Below are 19,539 nucleotides of genomic sequence, written 5' to 3' on the forward strand. Positions count from 1 at the left end.
GTGACGTCGCATCGTGACGCAGGACCAGTGAAGGCGGAGCTTAGCCCCGCTCGCTCGGCGGACGAGTTGAGGAGGAAAAACATGGCTGGGGAGGAGGGTAACTTATAATCGCTTGTAGCTCCATTAATAGACGAGGCAACCTAAAGTTTGCCCGCGCGGCACCAGCGCCGAATGCTCCCCTAGCGGACCGATGGAAGTTTCGAGGGTCGTCGCTGCGCTAGCGCGCGCCCGTGTTTTGTACGGCGGGAGCGCTCGTGCGCGTGGTTTTTGCGATGCCGAGTGCGACCTCATCAGCCAGGAAAGGTGGCTCGCAATACTGACGTGTTGTTGATTGCCACAGCAGCCTCGAAAACACGAAAGGTCGTACGCCGCCCGTGAAGTTCTACAGATTTCCGGGGAAGTGGTACGAGAAGGACAGACGACAAGCATGGATAACTGCAGTGCGCCGAGTCAAGTAAGTCTCACACTTTCGCATTCGCGTGTAATATCTTGAAAGCGGAATAGTCATATGCCTGTTTTTAGTGCGCAGCCGTATGTTTAGTCGTGTCGCGTTGTTGAATTGTGGTGGCATCCGCCGTTTGTTAGCGGTAATTGCATCCGTGTTGCGCCGCTAAGCTCTACGACGTGTGCTCGATTCCCAGCCACGGCGGCCGCATTTCGATAGAGGCAAAATGCAAGAACACCCTTGTTACCGTGTGCTTTGATTTTTGTGCACGTTAAGGAACCCCCAGAGGTTAAAATTATTCCTGAGATTCCCCATTACAGCGGGCCTCATAATGATATCGTGGTTTTGGCATGGTTTTGGCACTTAGAACCCCCGAATTTATTTGATTGCACTGTGCCTTCCCTCGCGATCGGCATGGATGAGCGCAAGAGAATTATTTCCCTTTTCCAAACGCTGCAACTTAAATTACTAGTTGTGCAGGTAACGAAAGGGGCCGCGCGCGCTACTTTTGTGTGGTAGCAGACCGTATTTAATGCAAGCCGCGGTCGTCGCGTGCGTCGGGAAGCGGCAGATCGGAAAGCAGCCGCTCGAGACGTGCGCCTTATGTTTGTTGTTTGCCCATGTTTTCTAAGTATCTAAGTGTGCAAGTATCATAACTTGTAGTGGTACCACTCTTGTAGAATAATATATGCGCACAATCACAGGAACGTTACCTTTGCAAACATATTATTGGGAGTAATTTAATCCCCACAACAAATAGGCACACATACTGTTTCATTTATATGCGATGCAGATGGAAGCGGCGCCAAACAGACCAATGGCAATCACAACAGTCTTCTCAGCAGTCAGCACCACCGGGACATGCGCTTTCGTACTGCTGCTCAACAGCAAGACACGTGTGAAACAGACTCCAGAACATGTCTTTGTGAAGTGACGGAACCGTCAAGAAGCAGCCCAATAGATCTGCAGTCATCGAGTAGTATGACAACAGAAGTTACTGCTGCCAGTGTGACTTATGTTGTAATCGAAATAAAAGTGGCAAAATTTCTGAACATGGTGCGTACCATGTGCTCTCGACGTCGTCTACGATCTTGTCGGACACCTGTGACACACACTTGGCTTTCACTCTCACATCACCGTCCACAATTTGTTCAACGCCGTACACGTTCAGAAGCAGACGCTCCCCTATCGTGAGGTTGCCGCCACGAATAAAAGCTGTCGGCGTCGGCAACCTTCTTGAAACCTCACGGCCTTTGCATCGCTGTTGCGCAAGCAGGCGATCTGCCGCCATCGAAAGCGGAGCGCCGGGAGAACGAGCAGCGAAGAAAAGCGCGGACGGCACAATGTAAACAATGCGGAGACTGCGCCACGACGCGACCGCGCTGCTTGGCGTTTCCACATTGGGGCGCTGTCAGGAGAGGCGCAGTAGCGCCGCCTGGCCATGGTTTTCTCGTCTATACGTAACGCTTCACTTAAATTGTGGTGCGAATGTTCTACTTAAGCTGTACCCTACGCGTCTACAAAATTTGTCTGAACCGTTTCAGGGGCCCTTTAAGGTACTCCTCAGTGGTTCGGATCGCATTTTGTAAACTGGGGCCCTATAACGTAAAACTATTCCAATATGTTTCTATTCCAATCTCCTGACGTCAAATTTGCGTAACCACCAACGCAAGCACCGGGCGGTCACCAGCAGGGTTGTCTAAAAAGACCAATCAAACGCTCTCCTCGTTCATAGGAGGTTACTTTTGTTTGCTTGAAAAATGAATAACATTGCCTACACTGAGCGGCTTGTCGTATCTAATTGGCTGACAAGAGGCGAGGAGAACACTCAAGTGGAGAGGGATTTGATGGGGCCGAGCCACTGCACGGAAAGTCGATAACCGGCTGAAGAGGGTGGTGCCGGCGTCTACGATTGGTCGGCTTCCCCTTACTTAGCTTGCGGTGGCTGGTCGAAACTCGCAGCGGAATGCAACGGAAACTCAAGAATGACGCTAAAACGAACCCTCAGCAAAGAAGAGTTGGCAGAATGAGGCGGTAAACGTGCCGAAAGTGCTCGAAAACGTTGCACGGCCACGCAAGATGTTTTATTATACGCAAATACACCCATGCTCTCCGGCAGGTGCGAGTAGCCAGCATCTGAGCGATCGGCGGCAGCCATCTTCTATTCCTTCCGGAACGGGGCAGCCTGCGGCTATTCCGAAGAAAATTCAGTTTTGTTCGGCATATTAATACATCTTTATCGCATACACGTCACTTTGACGCGGTGAGTTCTTGCGGTTTTGTGACGTCGCGTGACAGGCAGGTGAAGTGGGTGCAGCCCGAAATCTTTTTACCAATAGCCAGGGGCTAATGGCGAAAAGGGGTCAAATCAGAAATAACCGTTTTTCTTTCTTCTGTCAAATCATGCATAATCAGTGTGTACACATTATATCAGGTGGGGAGGTATCGCGGTTTTCGTGACGTCGCGTGACAGACAGGTGAAGTGGGGGTGGCCGAAAAGGTTTTTGACCAATCGTGGAGGGCTGATAGCAGAAATGGAATAGAAAAGTTTGGAATAGTTTTACGTTATAGCGCCCCTGTGCTTGATTTGTCCTTCGCTCCCCTTTTCCACGCACATGGTTACGTCATCTGCATAGATGGCATGTTAGAGGTTTTCGATTCGAGTCAGTTGCCTGGACAATCCTATCATGGCCAGGTTGAAGAATGAAGGGGATATCACCGAGCCTTGAGGGGTACCCCTGTCGCCCAGTTCGACTGACTCCGACTGCAGGGAGCCGACCCGTAGAGAGGCCTGCCTTCCCCTCCGAAAGTCACGGATGTAGTCATGGATACGTTGACCAAGTCCAAGTGTTGAGATTTGTTGTAGAATGAAAGAGTGCCGTATGTTATCAAATGCCTTTTGTAGGTCCAGGCCTAGGATGGCCTTGACGCCTCTTGTTTTGCTGTCTGGTATCTGGCTTTTGACCAGCTTCATAGCGTCTTACGTCGCCAGCCCCTGACGAAAGCCAATGATGGTGTGAGGATATATCTCTTTGTCTTCCAGCTAGGACTTCATACGGTTAAGCACTGCACGTTCCATGGTCTTTCCCACGCACGACGTAAGCGAGATTCGACGCAGATTGTCCTGCTGAGAGGTTTGCCGGGTTTCGGTATTAAGACCGTTTTGGCCGTCTTCCTTTGCCTGAACGCCGCGTCTCAATAACTATCGCAGTGAGCTGTTTTGCGCCGCCCCCGTCCAGATTGTGGAAGGTCTTGTTGGTGATGTTATCCGGCCCCGGTGCGGATTGGCTCTTGAGACCTCTGAACGCTTGTATGATCTCTTCGGTGTTAAAGCCGGCAGCAAGCTCCGCGTTAGGTCAACCCGAGTATTGGGAGATCACGTCCTCGAGAGCTGCCGCATCCGCCACGGGGAGGTACTTGGCCGTCAGTCTTGCTATGAGCTCGTCCGGTGTTTCAGTCTTGCATGCCTCGATAGCAGCTTGCTCATCGCGTCCCTCCACGAGGCCTAGTGTTCGCGCCGTCCAAGAGGTGTTTCAGAAGGTTCCAAGAGCCGCCTTTGCGTACCTGCCCGTCAGTCGTGTTGCAGATGTCGTCCCACTGCTGTCGAGCTAGTGTGGAGCAGTGCTGTTCGATGCTCTGGTTTAGCTCCGCAATCATCTTCCGCAGCCGACGGTTCAGGCGTTAAGCCCTTTCCATCTTTGCAGTAACGATTGCTTGGCTTCTAGCATGTGGCCGATTCTACTGTCCATCTTCTCAGTTTCCAGGTCGGCGGTGACCGTTCGTGTTGCTGCGTCATGCAACCGTGTAGGGGTGCGTCCGCGTCCTCCGTGGACCTGCTGGTCCTCAGCTCTCTGAACTTGCCCCAGTCCACTAGCTTGAATATCTTAATTTTCCTCGGTCCTGTGCGAGCCTACCATCATCGCAGTGATGTAGTGGTCGCTGCCCACATCCACCTCTGTGTTAGACCACAACTACTGGCCGCAGCTGGGATACGAACCCACGTTTTCACATTACGAGTGCGATGCTCTTACCAACTGAGCTACCGCCGGCGCCGTTTTCCCATCCGTTTTCATTTCAATTAATGTATCACTTCTTTAATTCATTGAATAAGTACAGGCAATTTCCATGTTGTCTTAGCACGAGGTCGCGGGATCGAATCCCGGCCACGGCGGCCGCATTTCTATGGGGGCGAAATGCGAAAACACCCGTGTACTTAGCTTTAGGTGCACGTTAAAGAACCCCAGGTGGTCGAAATTTCCGGAGTCCTCCACTACGGCGTGCCTCATAATCAGAAAGTGGTTTTGGCACGTAAAACCCCATAACTTAATGTTGTCTTTGGCGTCTTTGCTTGTTGGCTACTTATGATATGATTAATAAAAAGCGGGCCCCTCGGTTCCCTTTCTTCTCGTTCGTAACATTACGAGGGTATCTAATCAGGCAGCATTGATGCCTTCGGGTATATAGCATGTGTGGGTTTATTGACCATTGAGCAGTTGCTGCCACCGAAATAGGTCACATAGTAGTGACGCCTGCGGCAGAAAGGAGGTTCCACATCCGGCGTCAAGGTTTGTGAGTGGTGGCGCTGGCCAACACTCCCAGGGTTCTAGTTGTAGAACAAATACCGCAGAAAGTGAATGGGAAACGGCGCCGCGGTAGCTCAATTGGTACGAGCATCGCACGCGTAATGCGAAGGCGTGGGTTCGTATCCCGCCTGCGGCCATTAGTTGTTTTTTCATCCACTTTAATTTCAATTAATTTACCTATTTCTTTATTTCATTTAGTAAGTAGAAATAATTTCCGCTATGTTGTCCTTGGTTCTTGGCTTCTTGACTACTCATGATATGAACACACACACACACACATATATATATATATATATATATATATATATATATATATATATATATATATATATATATATATATATATATATATATATATATATATATATATATATATATGTATATATATATATACGGGTGTGTTGGGATCTTATGGGTGTGCTCGCATATTCACTAAATCCTTTTGTACTTTTTGAACTTTGACACATAGCTCTTTGTAGCATTTATCTCAAAGGTCCGGATATAGCCAGCTTGGTGTTTGCTGCTGTTCAGGTATAGCTTATGTTTACGAACACGTACTGGCTGTTTCATTGCGTATATGGAAAATCAAGGCAAATTACCGCCATCGGTGTCGGTGTGATGTTCCGTATAAAGTCGAAGTGCGACAAATGTACTTGAGAATAACTTCATCTTGGGCGAGTTGGTGTTTGCTTGATATTGTTACGGAAGAATGAAAGAAGATAGGAAGAAGAAGATCGCGGGACGCCGGCTGTTGCCTGTTGTTGGTCAGCCATCTTAACTACTATGACTCATTTATATATATATATATATATATATATATATATATATATATATATATATATATATATATATATATATATATATATATATATATATATATATATATATTGTTTATACAATCTTCTATACTCCCAACATCCCCGTAACATATGATGCTTTTTTAGCGAAAAAAAAACTCGGAAAACAAGGAAAACAGTGACAGTTCGCGCGAAAGGAAAGGAAAGACGAGCGCTGGTCTTTCCTTTCGCCTCTCACTGTTTCCCTTTTTTGTTGCGTTCTTTGTGCTAAAAAGCATCATATCGAGTCCGACAAGATCGCAGCCCCGCGCCGTGCGCTGTAGGTACGAGGGAAAGCATGCGAGCGTGAGCCGAGAAGGATGGTGGCTGAGGCGACGACATCTTCTCGCGCGCGCAAGTGAGGAAGGTGGGGAGGGTGCGCGCCGACTTTTCCCGCACACAAATGGGGAAGCAGTAAGATGTGCGCGCTAGGAGGGGCGCGGGAGGGCAGGGTAACACGCGATTCCGCTTCTATTGCGGCCGCAGCTTCGTATGGCTCGACTGAGCGCCGCCGCGTGCTTCTTGAAGGTAATCTGCGATGGGTTCGAATGCGAGCCACCCTGAAAAAGCTGATGGCTTCGTGTGCGCTGTGTATTCGAGGGCGTATTGTTCGCGTTGGATCGAGAGGCAGCAGTAAAGGGAATTCGCTCACCTCTGCTGCTGCTCTTCACGTCAGCGTTCGGACAGCAAGTGCCCGCAGTCTTCGGGTGTTCATGTTTGCCTGTGTTGCGTCACACCGTGCTTGTTAGTTTAGCTAGTAAGTGAATGTTTACAGCACTTTATACAGATGTTATATAACTACTAGCCTTATTGCGTATAGCTGTCTAATAATTTAATATGGCAATAAATACCTCGCCCTTCAGACGAAACTGACTTTCTGTATATGTCTGCTAGTAAATAGGCCTTTGCGGGGGCTCTTCTGCGTGTGAACATCTTCAATCGCAACTTATCAAAGTGTGGTAGACTACGTGGCAGTCATAGTGGTCTTGCGAGAGCCAGGCCATATCGTCTTATTCAGTTTGTGGTGTCTTTTACTGGGTACACGTTCCGTCTGATTGGGAGATGTGCCCTTTCGTCTTGCCAATGTACGAAGGCTTCGCTTACGCCGATCCCCACACTGCGTGGGATCCACGTAATTTTCTATTTTGCGTTAACCCGCGCGGTTTTGTAGGTAGTACGAACTTTATGACTGTCCTGCTGTATAAATTTACATATTTTAATGCGATTAGAATGCTTGGCATACTCGGACGAGCTTTCGGCGATCTAGATATCCACCTCTCGCACCAAAAATGTGTGCCGATCCCGGAGATAGTGCAACCTAAAAATGTGGGCCGTTCGTGTAGGTTTGTGGCACTCGGTATGTGCCGCTCTTCAGTGAACAGCTTTGACGCCAACTTGGGTATACGTGCCACTGGATACGTGCCCATGCGACCACTGGACATGTGCCACTCGGTATGTGCCGCTCTGAAATGAACCTCTTCGACGCTAACGTGGGTCACTGGGTATGCGCGGACTTCACGGCGGCGCCGCCAGAAGGCGCAGCGCGACCAGAGGGGAAGTGCGAGAGAGGAGCCCGGCTTCAGTACACGCCTCATGTATATCATTATGCAAAAAAGAGGTGAGGCGTGCAGACAGGACACAAGAGTAGAGAAGTGGCCAACACGAACGCCGACTATCAACTGAAGGGAGCACTGAGGCGAAAAAACGAAAGAAGACACAAAACTCATCTGCGCAAGCTCAGGAATGGTAACACCACGTGTCAGTCGGGTACATGTGCCGGTCTACGTGAGAGATAACTGTTAAGGCACTTAATCTCTTCCTTACGTAAAGTAATCGAAGACTGACTCACGCACGCACTTCCACCATTAAGATGTGCCATGCCTCTACCATAAGACGCGTATCTTCATTCTTATGCCTGTACAATATCGCGCATTCATCTAACTCAGGCGCTCAGTTACAATCTTGGCAATGTAGGGAAATATTAGAAGGCGATCCACCGGTTAACGACCTTTTATGTTCCATTAGCATCTGATTGACACACCGTCCCGTTTGCCCTACGTAGAACTGGCCACAGCTAAGGGGAATTCTATAAACCACACCCATAAGACAGTCAGTAAAACTGTTGTTCTTATTGTGCTTCACTGAACAAATATGTGTTCTTTTTTTGCCTTTTACCTGCTCCTTTTTCCTCTGAACGGCAGCGCATATCTTACCTAGCTCATTGGGAGCAGTGAAAGCAACATTAACATCACATCTACTTGCAACTTTTTTAAGCCTGTGCGACACTGACTGAATATACGGAATAGCCACTACTCTTTTTTTTTTGTTATTACTGCTTTCTGTAATCACGTCCGTCCCTCTTGAAACCGACTTCTTTAGGTGCTCAGCCGCAGTGGCCACTTCTGTACTATATAACCTGCTTCTAATAGGCTCCAAACCTGCGCATTAAAACTGGCGCTCGTTTTGTGCATGCAAGATCTGGTGAAAGAAGACTTAAGGCACGACATTGCAATTCCGTTTTTTACTACTTTGGAATGCTTGGATCGAAAGTTTAGCACGGCTTCGAAGATCTTGGGGAGTACTGCCAACAAACGTGATTTTGTTCGAAGACCAAGGAAATGTTAAGAAACTACGCGTCGCTGAGGAAATTCCTTGGTAAACTTTAATCCTCCTCCATAAAGTTTAAATTGCTCACTTACTTAGGTAGCAGCGGAATCGAATTCTTCCCTATTGCAGAAAATCAGGTAATCATCAACGTAACGAAATATCTTGATAACGCTATCACCTAAGGCTTTCTCTAAGCAGCTGTCAACCTTACTCAGGTAAATATTGCTAAGAATAGGGGCAACCTTTGAGCCAGTACAAATGCCTGATATCTGCAGAGAGACGCCATCTCTCCACGCAATCAACGTCGACTTCTAGTACATTGAAATAATTTTTAGAAAAGCTCCCGTGGGAACGCCGCATCTGTCAATAAAAGCTGACTCTTGCACTTGCACGTGGTAATACCATTCTTGAGTTTGCGCAGATGAGTTTTGTGTCTTCTTTCTTTTTTCGCCTCAGTGCTCCCTTCAGTTGACAGTCGGCGTTCGTGTTGTCCACTTCTCTCCTCTTGTGTCCTGCCTGCACGCTTCACCTCTTTTTTGCATAATGAATCCTTACCAACTAGCTCAACTTTCTATCGTTCTAAGCCTCATGTATACATGACGCATTTCGGCTATTCCCACACTTCGATAGGGTAGACGAGTTCTGCCCGATATTCTTTTTTTTTTTTTTTTTGAGGCAGGTCCTTTGGATTGGAGTCTGATTTAAATAACTTTTCCTTCTTGTTGGCTGTTTTGGCACAGCTAAAACTCATTTAGCCACATGTGCCATGTGTTATAGCCTCTGTGATAGTCGGACTTCCCGGCAGTTGGTTCTGCATACTTAACTGGTGTTGAGCTCTCCGGTGATAAATATCGTCGGGAACCCATCCCGAGGCTTTCCTTAGCATTGCAGCTGGCGGAAACACGTCACCTTAGGGGTTATAAGCTAGGCGCTGACCATATGTTGATTAGCCGTTTGTGTGGCCGCGAAGGCTTATTGTCGCAATTTAAGACAGATGAGTGACATCCCTGACATGTGCGAGGTATCAGGGGAGAAGTTGGTTTTGCAGGTTGAGATTCAGGTACCGTATTCACTAAGGTTTTCGTTCGCAAGTTCTTCTTGCCATTGACCAACAGCCTTCGCTATTATCATGTCCAGCATTAGCATTGGCCCCAATTTCCTCTCACGAACAATTTTAGCGTAAAAGCTTTTTGTAAATACGGGCCAAGTACTGCTATCTTCCCGCTACAAGGGCGTCTTTCGACATGCGAGAGAGATAGTTTTTTTTTTCTCTTGTTTTAATAAAAAAAAGACAGCATGCGCTTTCGCGGCATGCGTGAAAGTCTGGAGAGAGAGATAGTACGCGCGCGTACACAAGCCAAACTCGTGTAAACCTAATTGCTCTCGTGTTCCCAGTGGCGGCGAGTGGAGAGAAAAAAAAAAAGAAAACGAAACGGAGGGGTGCGCGCGGGTGCGACGACGACGACGACGACGATCGAGGCTGTTCCGCTAAATGGAGCGTGACTGACCGCTGAGGGGCCCGCTTCGACACAAGGGGAAGCACCGGCCAAAAACAAGGGGCGGTCGGGAACGTCGATTCGCCCCCTTCTCCGCAGCTGCTGCTTCTTCTCGCCGTGTTCCTCGCGCCTCGTCTCGTTACTTGCCGCGCTCTGTTTTGTTTCTGCAGCCCGGCTCGCTCGCTGGCTGCGTCGAGTGTTTCTCCATGCTGGACGACAGCGGCTTCCTTCCTCGTGCGGCCGTCGCTCGGCGAAGAGCGCTCTTGTTTTCCTCTTGCTCTTCCTGCTCTTTGTTTTTTCCCCCTTAGCGTGTACCTGTGGCTGCATTCCCTTGCTAGCCAGCTTTTCTTGCTCTGGGCGGCTTCTTGGAATGTTGTGCTGTGCAAGTTTGTACGGAAAGACGGATTCTAATGTGGTTCCTTCGTTTGTGCGCAATCAGAACGAGGTGGGTATTGATATTCTGCTAATAGCCCAGGCAGTAGGATGGGAGAGAGAATACCGTGCGATCAGAACGTCGGTAAGTGCTTTGGCATTGACGAGCGCGCTTTACTTCCGAGTGATGATTTGGGAATATGATTATAGAACCCCGTTCATGCGTTCTGCACGGGAGTGCGGATGCTAGACGGGATGTCAGTCTAGGAAACCAACGAAACGAATGGAGTCGGTGTTCTAGGAAATACTTCGTCCAATCATTCTGTTTTCCGTCCGCATCACATACTCATTCGGCGCTCGAAGCGTCTTGTGGGCGGCTTCTCCGCATGCGCGGGGCCACGTGTACCTTCGCAGGATGTCGCAGTTTTCATGAAACGCCCGCCAGAGTAAATACGTCGAGGTTGCACTCCGGTATTTCCCGCGCATTGGGTGCATAGCAAGCAGCTGAGAACGGCGACGACGACGATATTGTTATGCCGTGGACGGTTGGCGGCGGCATGGGTACATCATGGCATCGTGCCGCGGGAAAGTTAGTAACACCTTTGTAGCCCATTCGATGCATTATAAAGTGGGGATGAGTTTGTGTTACGTCAGCGTATAGCAGCTTGGTTGAGAATTTCAAACGTGCAACATATTTGTACAGTAAGCTGAGTATTCGCCCGATATCAGCTATGTCGCTGTCTGTACAGAATAAAAATCGAGATACAGTTTACTTACGTTTGGCCAGAACGAGGTATTTGCGCCATAACGGAGTTGGTCAACTGCTCTGAACGTGTATTTCCTATTCATCTCTCTCTCTCTCTCTCATCACACACACACACTGTTGTTAACGGGCGCTCCCCCCCCCCCCCGCCCTCCTCCTCGTTCTTCACAAGTGGTTGCCCTTGGTTACAGCCTCCAAAGTTTCAGGAAACTGCCAACCCTTTTCTGTGGATCGAACTGAGGAGCCCAGGGGAACACATCACCACTACGATTCCACTGACAGCCTTCAGAATTTCACTGAACTGCTGACCACATTGGTGGAGACCGGTTTTATGCAGCTTGGACTTCTCCTTCAACGACAGAGGAAAGCGACGTGGTTGACGTCAACACCGGCCCTGCCTCGTCCTGCGGCTACTTGTATGCTATTACCTGATGTTACCTGCTGTATATGTAAATATTGTATAATGCTTTTCGTCTCCCCTTCGTCTGCTCCAAGTGCCCATCTCTCGTCCTCGACCCCGAACCACAATAACACACACGCACGCACATACACAAAAAACGACACTAGAGATTAGGGGCATGCAAGCGTTGGGGCCCCCTAGCGCTTCGAGCCCCAGCGCTTGCGTCCCCCTTATCAAAACCTCTCTGATGAAATTGTCACTGGCTCCAAATTTGCCATTTAGACGGCTGCCCCCAAGACATCAATTAAAAAGTTAGTCAATGAATTTTGTTAATTAGTCGTCTGAAGCTCACGTTATTAGTGGCAAAGCATGTCCGCCTCGCCTGAGAATTCATCTGCAAAAACGCTACGTTCGCGGCACTCATTACTTGTTTTTATAAAATATCTGTATGGGCTAAAAAAAAATACCCTGTAGAACCAGAAGAAGGGCTCCTCTATATTGTCCTCCTATGATCGCGCTCCGCACGACACGGACTTTACAAAAGCTTCACGGAAGAATTTGTGTGCGCACAATGCGCGAGTCCTCTCTTGCCTTGAACACGCAGCCGGCTCTCGTTGCTGATTGGCTGACGTAAACCCTTGCCTTCTCTGCATTGCACGTAGTCAGTGAGGCGGAGTACAGACAATTTCTTTTTTTCAAAATATGCCCCCGTGGCTCTGCTACGTCTGTGCGCACTTCGGCATCGAGGCGCATCGGGGCGCAGGAACAAAACTCCATGTTTCATATGTCTCTTTGGGGTGCCCGCACAACACTACCTACGCATTCTGACGTCCGTGCCTTTTGGGGACATCCTGTTTGTGGGCTTTATTGTATGCCGCAATGCTTTTGCGCAGTTGCTGCGTAGCGTGGCTCGATGGCAGTGGTATCCATTGTGCGCGAAGGCTCCCGTTGTGCGGCGGTGTGGTTAAATCGACGCCCAGCGGCGCCGAAGCTCGACGAACGAACGTGCGAGCTCGTGCGGTGGGCGAGCGTGGCGCTTTTGACGCGATGGCACACATACGTGGCCCCTCGTGCGCGCTCGTCTCAGGAGGCGCGACCTTCGCCGTTTGTCGTTCGGGTAGCACGCATTCTTTCCGCAAACGCGCCCTGCGGGCCTCCGCGTTCCGGGGGTGTTGCGAGCCCGCGCTAGAGCCGCTTCCGGCCCTCACCGTCGGGCCCCCTCACTTGTTGGCGGGGGCTGATTCTGTCGCCGCCTCCGTGACACGGGCTGTGCTGCTGTCATTGCATTTCCCGCGCGCAGTCGAAAAAAGCTGGGCGGGCGGGCTTGCGCATCCGCCTGCCCCGACTCATCACCGCGAGCCGCAACGTTTGACATGCGCGTGTGCGCCCTCGCGTTGCCAGTTTGTGGTCGATAGAAGTCCTCGCGGTGAAGGGCGCCCGTAGTAAAACGCAGGCGCGCAGCGCGTCGCGTGGCGTGACCGCCTGTGTGGTAGATGGTAATCTACTTTAGAGGCGAGTTATATGACCTGCAACATTCTTACACATCCGACCCTATAGTGGATCGAGCTTGCCAGAGACCTGTGCGCCGTCTGTCGCCGAAACACTGGGTACATGGGTGCCCTTTCTACCGATGAAAAAAAAAAAAGCGGGAACGCCACTTTTGTTAGATATGGGGCAGTTTCCTGCGCTTACTTCGAGTTCCCCAGACCACATCGAATCGCAGCACAGCTAAGTGAGAAGCGCAGAAACGCGGAAAGCACATTCCAGAGGAGCGCTCGAGCAAACAAGTTGAAGGCCCTCCCCCCCCCCCCCCTTGCCCGCCTTTGAAGAGCGCATTGCAAGTCAGCAAGGCAAGACCGCAGGGAGTAGGTGGGCCCTCGGACAATGGGGCCCAAGCGTCCCCCCTTGTCCGCCTTTGAAGAGCGCATTGCAAGTCAGCAAGGCAAGACCGCAGGGAGCCGCCGCGTGTGACACCGCCGCACGTGCGCCTACCATTGGCCGAAAATGGCGTCATCTGAGCGGACTCTCCCATTGGCCGAACATGACGCGACTTCCAGTCCTCGAAGGGTTTAAAAGGAGCATTCCAGAGATTCCAGAGATTCGTAGAGCATTCCCTGATTCACCTCTCTCGAACTTCTTGCGACGGGCCGCAGCGTCCGAGTTGCTGCCGGCCCGTAATGACTGTACGACTGTTACTTGACTCTCACCTCTCAGTAGATAATGTAAAATAAACCCTCCCAAGTTTTTTTCATCCCGAAGTCCGTCCTTCAACTCCTACACCGCACAGTCTGATTGATTTTCATTTAAATCAACACTCACGACTGCCTCGACTGGCGGACAGCTCAGCCGACTCTGAAACAATGCAGCAGTCTTTACTCGAGCTATGCAGCTCGCGCTCTTGCGAACTGCCCTCTACTGCATTGCCCAGCTCACGCTGTTCATCACCACACAGCCCGTCGGTCTCGATCGCTGTTTCACGCGCACAGTCCGAATGATTCCTGACTAAATAATCCCTCTCTTGGCAACCTAGACTGGCGGAGAGCGCACCGATCCCTGAACAATGCAGTTGTCTTCACTTGAGCTACGCAGCTCCCTATCCTGCGACCTGCCCTCAACTGCATCGCCGAACTGGCACTCCACTTCGGCACGCAGATCTGACCTGACATGGGTGCTCGCGCTTGTCGGGTCAACAGTACTCTGTACCTCGCTAACAATTTCGTTAACATTAGATGCGACGCACACGCGCGGTGACTGTGCCAATTCATTCACGGCTGGCCTAGCTGTCTCTACAATGCTCTGTTGGCACAGCACCTCGTCGCTCTCACTACGGCCTTTAACGGCCTCTGTTGTCACTAAGGCCTCGTTAGCTACTAGCACTTCGAGTTTACTTATGAACCTGCTGCTAATCTCGCAGGTGCTACTCCGCTGGGCTTTCGACCGAAACCTGCTATCGACTTCCTGCCAATTTCACTGCGTCCAGCCTACAGATTTCTCAAGTCGCTGTTGACTTCGCTCGATTGACGGCACCAAACCTTGAATCTATTTGTTCAATGCAGCAACGTACTGCCTCGTTACTTTTGTTAGGCCTTCTTTCTGCGAAATGTTTTAGTCGGTGAGCTGCCGTTGCTGTGTACGAGTCGTAGGCCGATCTCACCGCTGTTATCCAGTTATTAGAGTTCTCGGACGATCCCACAGCTGCCACCAGTTGAACGGGTTGTAGGTCGTAGGGTGGAACTTGGGGGGACAGGGCGTACAGGGGTTTATTTACAGTATTTACATTTTAAACAAGAGATACATTCGACAGTTTAGCGTGGCTCCCAAATGGAACACGGAAGACGAGCATACAGCACACAGCTTACGAGCACGATGGCGAGTACCCTGACGAGCACGAGCACGCCCTAGCAGCCGACAAACAGCCGCTTATAAACACTCCGTTCTCCCTAGATCCCTAGGTGAGGGAAAAACGGCATTTCACCGCCGTTTCGTAGCGTCCAACGTCAACGCAGTCGACTGGCCTTTTTGGAGGAGGAGGGCTCACGCACTCACGTACACACTTTGGGTTCCCACAACCCGAGTTGAGCGGGTTCTCACTGACACTTGTCTTGCCCCGAGCAGACGTCTCTTAATCCTCGAGCTGACCCCCGCAGCATGGCCGCCGGTTGTCCATTGTCTTGCGTCCTGTAGTCCCCACGAGTGTCAGCAGACTGTGACGAATCCTGGGGCCCACGTAACGCACAGCACCCTTTTGTTAGGGAAGCTCTTGCTGCAGAGAGACCATCATCATCATCATGATCATCATCATCATCAGCCTAGTTACGCCCACTGCAGGGCAAAGGCCTCTCCCATACTTATCCAACTACCCCGGTCATGTACTAATTGTGGCCATGTTGTCCCTGCAAACGTCTTAATGTCATCCGCCCACCTAACTTTCTGCCGCCCCCTGCTACGCTTCCTTTCCCTTGGAATCCAGTCCGTAACCCTTAGTGACCATCGGTTATCTTCCCTCCTCATTACATGTCCGGCCCATGCCCATTTCTTTTTCTTGATTTCAACTAAGATGTCGTTTACCCGCGTTTGTTGCCTCACCCAATCTGCTCTTTTCTTATCCCTTAACGTTACACCCATCATTCTTCTTTCCATAGCTCGTTGCGTTGTCCTCAATTTCAGCAGAACCCTTTTCGTAAGCCTCCAGGTTTCTGCCCCATATGTGAGTACTGGTAACACACAGCTGTTATACACTTTCCTTTTGAGGGATAGTGGCAACCTGCTGTTCATGATTTGAAAATGCCTGCCAAACGCACCCCAGCCGATTCTTATTCTTCTGGTTATTTCAGTCTCATGATCCGGATCTGTGGTCACTACCTGCCCTAAGTAGATGGATTCCCTTACCACTTCCAGTGCTTCGCTACCTATCGTAAACTGCTGTTCTCTTCCGAGACTGTTAAACATTACTTTAGTTTTCTGCAGATTAATTTTCAGACCCACCCTTCTGCTTTGCCTCTCCAGGTCAGTGAGCATGCATTGCACTTGGTCTCCTGAGTTACTAAGCAAGGCAATATCATCAGCGAATCGCAAGTTGCTAAGGTATTCTCCATCAACTTTTATCCCCAATTCTTCCCACTCCAGGCCTCTGAATACCTCCTGTAAACATGCTGTGAATAGCATTGGAGAGATCATATCTCCCTGTCTGACACCTTTCTCTCTCTCTCCCTCTCTCCCTCTCTCTCTCTATAAAGAAAGGTGTCAGAGAGACCATCAAGACCCAGCAAATCAACCAACAATACACCGGGCGCCAAACGTCGCCCGCCCTGCTGCCGTCGCCGATTCTCCGAACGAGGCGCATGGTGGATTAACGCTGCCGTAGTCTCCAGTTTTCCGAAGGAAGTTCATGGTCGGTTAGCGCTGTCGCCATCGCTGGTTCTCTGAAGGGCGCCACCACCGCGGGTCGATCTAAGTACCTGCAGCGAGCTGAGATAGTTTTGCAGAGCAGTACCCCTGCAGGCCGATCCTAACAATGCTCATTCAGCGTGCTCGCCAAACAGCAGTAGCCACCTCGCTATCGTAAAAGAGACTGAACACTGGTCATAGACCAGCTGGCCGAGATAGAACCCGGGACTCTCCCACAAGCCTTACCGGTTGCCAAATTCCTCATGGAAATCCGACTTTCTGTTTTCACGTGATGCCGGGAACTCTGCGGCTTATATGCGGGCCTCTTGTGAGCGAGAAATAGTGCGACGTTTACTGCTTCGGCAGCGAGTGCTATAGCTTCCTCGTTAGTTTCCGCGCCGTCTGCTGGTTTGTAACTCGTAAAACAATCGAGCGAATTATGGAGCGCGATGTCAACGTAGTCGTTTGCGACCTTGGCCTGCTGCTTTTACGTGCGCCGTCTTCGCGTGATGTGATTCTTCACCTTGACCTTGGACCAAGGCGCTCCCAGTGCGGCCACTTTCGACCGTCCATAAATGACCCGTGTCCAGTGCAGGACGCCCTTTCGCTCTTGTTACGTGTATGTATATATATTTTCCCTGGCCTATAGCGTGCCGCATGTGCGCTGTCATCTGCCGCGCCTGATCCGTGATGACGGTTTGTCTGCCTAATGGACCGACCGGCGGTCGCATGACTTCCACGCCTGTCGACAGTTTCACAAAAGAGTGAACCACTAGACGACCGCGACACGCGTCTGCTGAAGTTGCGACAGGCCAGAGTTGGTCGGAGCGGGTAGGTTAGAAAGAACAAGATATATAGCCAAGCAGGACAGCCGCAACAAAGGGCGGTGGACAGAAATAAAAGCAAACGAAGGCGCGCGACCGTGTTGGTCGTGAAAATGCGCTGCCCTCGCCGCGCCTTCCCGTGCGAACTCCGCCTCTGCTGCTGTCCGTCCCTCTACTCGAGCGTGAGCGCACGCGAGGTCTCGCATAGTCTCGCCTTGCACGCACGCGTGCATGCGTTCCACTTGTTCCGGAAGCGGAAGCCGGTCGCTTCCGGCTCCGGGCGCCCTCGGGACGATGCTGCCACGGTAACGTTGTCCCGCTGTCCCGGTCCTGTGCGCGGGGTCTCTCTCTTTTCTTTTTTTCTCTCGTTCTGGTGGTGGCTGCTGGGCGCTGTCGCTTGCCGCGGTGATTCTGTACAAGCGCCCACCCTCTCCCTTTTCCGGCCTTCGGGCGAACATGAAATGAGACAAACAAATGCAAACTGTATAGCGGAGCCATAATGTTATTTCGGCATTGCAGTATTCGCCGCGGTTGCCTGACCGCGTTTGTAGCACACCGATATGGCTTCCGTCCGCCTGGGCACTCTTTCGTAAAATTGACAGGTGATGCTATTTCCACAACTTCGTCGCAACTGCGGCCTTCTGGACAGTTGCCCACATACGTATAAAGCGGATGATGCTGTCTATTCTTTCTTTTTTTTCTTCTGTTCTTCTTTAAGCGGAATGGAGAGCCAATGTAGTTGCTCTACGTTGTTGATGCAGCCTTGTTTTGAGGTGACAACAATGTAAAGATACTGCATGTATATGCTCCGCTAAAATAATGAAAAAGATGTGTATCCCACGTGCTGTGGGAATCGATGTTATGCGAAGCATATTGCGCACAGCTGGCTATCCAGCATTGTTAGGGGCTCTACAAAAATAATAATAATAAACGCAGAAGGAAAAAACTTTTTTCGAAAAGAAACATAAAACGCCCGCAAAAGATAGTAAACGTCCTTAAGCATCCGTCCAACAAGTAGGCGGGGGAAGGTTGGGGGGGGGGGGGGTGAGGAGTGAGTCCTGACCGGGGGAACTATAGCCCGGGCATATCACATTACAAAAGATTTTGCTTCGTCCGTCGGTAAATTGCATCGCACGACAAACAAGTGCAGTTCGTGGCTGTTACGTTTTGCTGGCGAGTCTTGCTTTGCCGTTTCATCATGCACGTACGCGACTTCCTACTGGACCTTTTAGTTAGTATACAACGCCCGTGTTCTCTCCTAATTGTGTTTCGCCTGTTTAGCGCTTTCTGTCTCCGAAGAGGAAATAATCCTGCTCGACACAGAACAAGACGGTAGTTGTGTTTGTTCGCGTGGGCAAAGGTGGCAGTGGAGGCTATACAGGGTCTCTGTCTCTCTCTTTGTCTCTTTTTTTCTTGCAATACAGATTTTTCATAAAAACAGCTATGACCGTGAGAAACCTGTCATCTTCGCAGACAAGCTCCGCGGTGAGGCGGAAATACTTTTCCGCTGCTTAACTTACTCCGAACACTACCGAAAGAAACATTAGTAAACTGTTTAATGAGTGCCTTAGGAACAGTTGTTTAAATGGCGAATTTGAAGGCAGTCACATTTTAATGCCCCTTCATTTCTTCCAGATCGTGAAAGTCGCACCTAATCCGAGTTATTTATTATCATCGAATTTCAGCAGTAAATCCGGGCAACATCGAAATCGGGCGTCGCGAGAGCGTATAGCGAAGGTGGCCCTCGCTGTCACACCCGACCGAAACGCCCCGTGTGACGACACGCGCGAGGAAGGTGGAAACCGAGCGTCTGGGCCAGTCGCCGCAGCTGCTGATTGATACGGCACGCTCTGCCTGGCAAGCGTGCGGCTGTGTGTCGGGTCAGGGTTTGCCGCCCGCCCATGCTGTCACTCAAACTTCGCCCCGCACTTCTTGACGGGGCGTTGCCGTGTGACGCGCAGCGGCACGCGCTCGGTCTTGATATTGCCTGGATTTGGCCTTCGATTTCGAATACCTCAAATCACGTGCCATATTTTGGATTTCTAGAAAATGGGTGTGCGGTACGTCGTGACGCCCTGCAAGTTTTCCGTATAAACAACTGCCCAAAAGTTAATAATACGAAGCATAATTAAAATTTTTTTGTTAATCACTCGTTTCGGACTAAAGTAAGCAGCGGCAGAGTATTTCCGCCTCGCCGTAGAGCTCGTATGCGAAGACGACAGGTGTCTCACGGTCATATCTCTTTTGTGCGCAAAAGTAAATGAGCCTGCCTCCGGTTTTGCATTCAGTTAACAAGGATATGACGTCGTTCATTCTACTTGAGCAG

The 19,539-nt window shown here is 50.3% G+C and overlaps 1 protein-coding gene and 1 non-coding gene across 2 annotated transcripts in view; both read left to right on the plus strand.

The window, feature by feature from the left end:
* The window catches only part of LOC139061089 (uncharacterized), a 395,355-nt gene that overhangs the window by 81,512 nt on the left and 294,304 nt on the right, over positions 1 to 19,539 (plus strand). The gene's annotated exons all lie outside the window — the stretch shown is intronic.
* TRNAT-CGU (transfer RNA threonine (anticodon CGU)) lies at positions 5,092 to 5,164 on the plus strand. Its single transcript has one exon. It is a non-coding gene; the product is annotated as a tRNA-Thr (tRNA).

This window comes from Dermacentor albipictus, chromosome 1 (assembly GCF_038994185.2).
Source record: "Dermacentor albipictus isolate Rhodes 1998 colony chromosome 1, USDA_Dalb.pri_finalv2, whole genome shotgun sequence".
NCBI lineage: Eukaryota > Metazoa > Arthropoda > Arachnida > Ixodida > Ixodidae > Dermacentor > Dermacentor albipictus.